The following is a 4,843-nucleotide window of genomic DNA, read 5'->3' as shown; positions in this document are numbered from 1 at the left end:
GGAATTTTCAAGGCCCAGGGGGCGGGGGAAGGGAATATCAGACTCAGGCACAGAGTGTACCAAAGCGCGGAAAGGAGTATGTTCAGTGAGGAAGTATGGTCAGTGGATAAAGAGAATGAGACATCTGGCGGATTTTGGGAGGAGGCAGGCAGGCTGGGGGCAGTGAGGCTGAGGGGACTGAGTCAAGATCTCCCAGGGGCTGCTGGGGGAGTCAGTGAGGTCCGCGAATGTCAGACATTCCATTCCTCTGAGCTGGCCTCCCAGCCTCTGCCCGAGGGAGAGACGCGAGAAAGAACACGGGCCTTGGTGCGGCACACATCATGTCTGGATCCCAGCTCTGTGGCCTGTAAGCTGTGTGTTGTCCCGCCAGTCACTCAACCTCTCTGAGCAGGAGTTTCCTAACCTGCAAAATGGAAGTCCCGGTAATGTCTACCGCTAGGAGGTTGGGGGTGGGGGGTGGGGGTGCGGAATTGGCAAGATATAGAGTCAGAGACCTAGAAGGTGCTCTGACAGCACCAGTCCCCTGTAGGTAGAGTCAGCCAGTGATTATTCTCATTTCCCACATTCCCTAGAAAGTTGCCCTCGGTCTCCACATCGCCCTCCTTAGCGTTAGCATCAGAGAGCACTTTCCCTGCGCTTAGCACTGCTCTGCCTCCTCAGAGGTCTTTTAAAATGCAAATCTGCCCCCTTTGGTCTACCGGAGCCGCAGGTAAACCGGTCACTGACACCCCCCGCCCCACATTCCGTTGACCCTGGAGCGGAAGGGTGGGGCGCAGAGAGGTGCAGGAAGGGAGGTGGGGGCTTACTTACTCCCCCAGCTGGAGACACAGCTGGGAAGCTCCCGGGGCTGAAACCAGAAAGATGAAGGATAGGATCCCCAAGGGCGTACTGAATTTCCCAGTGCACCGGGGTGTGGCCTGGGGTCCCGCTGGGGCGGTTCTGGGTGCGGGGCTGGGACTCAGGCGCTGCCCTCAGGGGACAGACAGCCTGGCTGGAAAACCGGATGTAAACAGATAAGTAAGGCACAGAGGGCAAGGCGATGCTGTCATCCTCATCGTGATGGCCACCTGTTACTGAGCATTTACTGTCTCAGAAGAGACTGGTCCCGTGCCGAGAATCTTGTTACCTTTATTTCTAACTGGGGATGGTTGTTAGTAACCACTTTTTGCAGATGGGCAAACAAGTTCAGATGGAGCATAATGTGCACTGGTCAGGGTCAGAAAGCTAGAAAGTGGTAGGGACTCTGAAACCCAAGTTCTCGGCCAGAACTGGAAGATCGGCCCAACATGTCTGAGTTCCAGTGAGGGGTTTCCTTTCTGCGTTTGGGTCTAACGTGGGAGAGAGAGACTGTGAAAAAAAAGAGAGGACTGCAAATATGAAGAAGTAGTGCAGTACAAAAAGATGTATGAAATAGAGCCTCCTTTTAGGTGCAAAATGTGGAATAATGCAGATCTCTCCGGTTTTCAAAAAGACATCTGTCATTGCATCATTTCAAAACCAAGTGGCCCGAGTGAAACTTACATGGCGGTACACTATTGCCCTGCGTTAGTGACATTTTCATGGATAAAGAGACATGTCCACCATCCCTCTCAGGGGTTTGCTTGGATTATTTGAGTTTTTAATGATGTACAGATCCTCAAAAATAAACTCCTTTGGAAACTGCGGCCCCCGGGGCCCACAGGTGACTCGGTTAAGTGTCCTCACTTCAGCTTAGGTCACGATCTCATGGTTCATGGGTTCGGGTCCCACGTTGGGCTCTGCGCCCTGTGGAGCCTGCTGGGGATTCTCTCTGCCCCTCCCCTGCTCGTGCTCTCTTTCTCTCTCTCAATAAATAAATAAAAACTTAAAAAAATTAAAACCACGACCTCCCTTAGGACTGTTGGTGCATGCATATAAGACTTTGTCACCCGTGTAAATCACAGGTCCCCCCGTATGGCTCCTTCATGGTCTGGTTGCAAGCAGAGAACTTTAGCTTTCAAATTGCACTTCTCTACCAAGTTCTCCCCACCTTCACACGTCAGGGTTCCGTGGGATCCTACGGAGTCGAGTGGGGGAGAAAGAAGAAGATGAGGACCACACCAGGGGACTGCAAAGTTCTAGCCTGTGACTGTCTCCTTGGTCATATGTTTCTGCACTCTCTCTGTGCCCCGCCACACCTTGCGGGTAGGCATTCCCGGCCGAGGGAGGTTCCCAACGCACCCACCGCCTACCCTAGGCCATCCCCTCTGCCTGGCTTGCCCCTCTGCTCCATTAGGAGTCGGCTCCTGCACTGTCCCTGTCTGCCTGTGTCCCTTCCCTAATGCCCGCCCCCCCCAACCCCACATCCTTCCGCTGCATTCCACCCCCAGCACACCTACTTCCGTCACAAGGACCTGCAAGGCTTTGTTTATGGGTCAGTTTTATCTGTAGGCGGTGAGCTCTCACAGGGCAAAGGCCAACTCACTTTCCTTCCCCCCCCCATCCTCAGCACTGAGCCCTGCATACATAGCAGGTCCTCAATAAATACCGCCACACAGTAGGCGCCTAGGAAAGCCTTTTGGGAATTGCGCCGAGTTGAAAAGGAGAGTAAGAAGGAAACATTCCTGCACAGAGACTGCTCTTCCTCTGGGAAAGGCTGTGCGCCCAGCTCTTCATTTCCGCTCTCTTGCACATTCTGGGTGGGTAAGCAGGCACGCCGGTGCGCTCTCTCCCCGCCTGGGGCACACTGCTTCCAAAGACGGCTGAGGAAATTAGTCCTATCTCACAGGCTCTTTTGCAACGAACGCTGCCCCTGTTCCCATCCAAAGGCAGGGCTGTGTATCCTGTGCTTGAATCCGGTTGGCCCTCTGCCTTGCTCTGAACAAGGGCAAACTGAGGCTGCTCAACGTCTAGGCTTCAATCCCAAGAGGTCTTACAGCTTCCTTTTTTTTTTTTTTTTTCACTTTCTTGACACCCAGCCACCACGTAAAGAAGCCCAAGCAATTCTGCTGGAAAGGTCACGTGGAGGAAAACCAAACATCTCTGCCAGCAGCCAACACTAACCACCACACATGGGAGTGGGGGCCATCTTGGATGTTGCAGCCCAGCCAAGCTCCCGGCCAGGGCGCAGCCATGCGTGTGAGTCCAGCCAGCACTATGTGAAACCAAAGAGCTGCCCAACTGGGGCCCCCCCCCCCCCCAGAATTCCTGACCCACAGAATCAGCAGCAATAAAATGGTTGCTATTTCAAGCCACTGGGAGATAGGCCCACTGTGTTTCGGGGCCGTTTGTTACACAGCAATAGATAACAAATACATTGGCTTCCTCTGCGTGAGTGGAAATTTTGGTGAGGGGGTGTCTGTGGCTTTCGATCTGGGAGTTGGAGACGGTATATTAGAATTCAAGCTTTTCTGTTTTTATGTGTTTGTTGGTTTGTTTTTAGTTTTAAAATATTGCAGGGTCCCTTAATGCCATGATCAAAGGCAGCATCCCCGGAATGGGGCAAATCGACAGTGGATACCGTCTATCAGATCAGGACACATTGGGAAGCATGAACCGCATTTCTGCCGTGATCCAGCTGAACGGACCCAACCTGAATGCGATCACAACAAAACATCTGACAAACCCAGACTAAGGGACAGTCTAGAAAACAACAGACCTGTCCTCTGAAAAAATGTCAATGTCTTGAAAGGCAAAGAAAGACCAAGGAAATGTTCTAGATTATAAGAAGCTAAAGAGACATGACAGCTGAATGCCATCTGTGACCCAGAAGTTCCTTTTGTTTATAAAGGACGCTGTAAGGACAGATGGTGAGATGTGTGTAAAGTATGTAGATTAGATAAAAAGACTATCAGTGCAGGGGCGCCTGGGGGGCTCAGTTGGTTAAGCGTCCGACTTCGGCTCAAGTCATGATCTCGAGGTTCATGAGTTCGAGCCCCGTGTCAGGCTCTGTGCTGACAGCTCGGAGCCTGGAGCCTGCTTCAGATTCTGTCTCCCTCTCTCTGCCCCTCCCCTGCTCACGTTTTGTCTTTCTCTCTTTCTTTTTCAGAAATAAATAAAAACATTTAAAAAAAAGTCTAGAAAGATGTGTTATGTTTGCACCTTAATGGGGAACAGCTCTGAATAAAAGAACATACACATTTCTCTTCTGTATGTCCGTATCTAGAGAGAAAGAGACCGGTGTGGGGGAGCAAAGCATTCACATTTGGGGAATCTGGGTGAAGAGCATGTGGGGATTCTTCATACTGTTCTAGGAACTTCACTGAAAATCTGATGTTGAAATAAAAATGATTTTTTAAGTTTATTTATTTTGAGAGAGAGAGAGCGAGAGGGCAAGCAAACGCATGTGCGAATGGGGCAGGGGCAGAGAGAGAGGGAGAGAGGGATTCCCAAGCAGGCGCCACACTGCAGCGTGGAGCTCGGCGTGGGGCTCGATCTCGCGAACTGAGCAGAAATCAGGAGTTGGACGCTTAACCCACTGGGCCCCCCTGGCGCCCCTGAACTTTTTTTTTTTTTTTTTAAGGAGGAAGCAGAGTCTGGTGTGTCTGTGGCTGCCCCTAAAGAAGAAAGAACTATCCACTCTGGGGGCAGGCCTCTCCCTGGAAATCCCTGACGCAGAGAGCTGACTCTCACCCCTCTCTGGTCTCCCTCTGGTGGCATGCGTGTGACAGGGAGCCGCTCCGTGTCCCGCAGGCCACAGGCACCTGGCAATGGTCAGCCGCTTCCATTAATGTCACCCCCTCCATCCCCGTTCATGTCCAGCGTTCTCCGAAGGCAAGGCCAGGTTCCGGATCTTTCACAATGGCAGTCCTTCTTCGGAGATCTCAGGAGCACTTTGCCAAGGGCTCGGCTACAAGTCCGTCTTCCCTGTTCACCTGAACTTGAG

At 52.0% G+C, this 4,843-nt stretch overlaps 1 long non-coding RNA gene across 1 annotated transcript; it reads left to right on the top strand.

Annotated features, from left to right (window-relative positions):
* The first annotated feature begins 269 nt into the window (after positions 1-269).
* LOC144233151 (uncharacterized) lies at positions 270-3,971 on the top strand. The gene is made up of 3 exons (XR_013335611.1): positions 270-422; positions 2,937-3,096; positions 3,401-3,971. It is a non-coding gene; the product is annotated as an uncharacterized LOC144233151 (long non-coding RNA).
* Positions 3,972-4,843: the final 872 nt, after the last annotated feature.

Source organism: Crocuta crocuta, unplaced genomic scaffold (assembly GCF_008692635.1).
Source record: "Crocuta crocuta isolate KB4526 unplaced genomic scaffold, BGI_CrCroc_1.0 scaffold339, whole genome shotgun sequence".
Taxonomy (NCBI): domain Eukaryota; kingdom Metazoa; phylum Chordata; class Mammalia; order Carnivora; family Hyaenidae; genus Crocuta; species Crocuta crocuta.
Note: the sequence above shows the minus strand (reverse complement) of the source record. Positions and strands in the feature narration are given on the sequence as shown.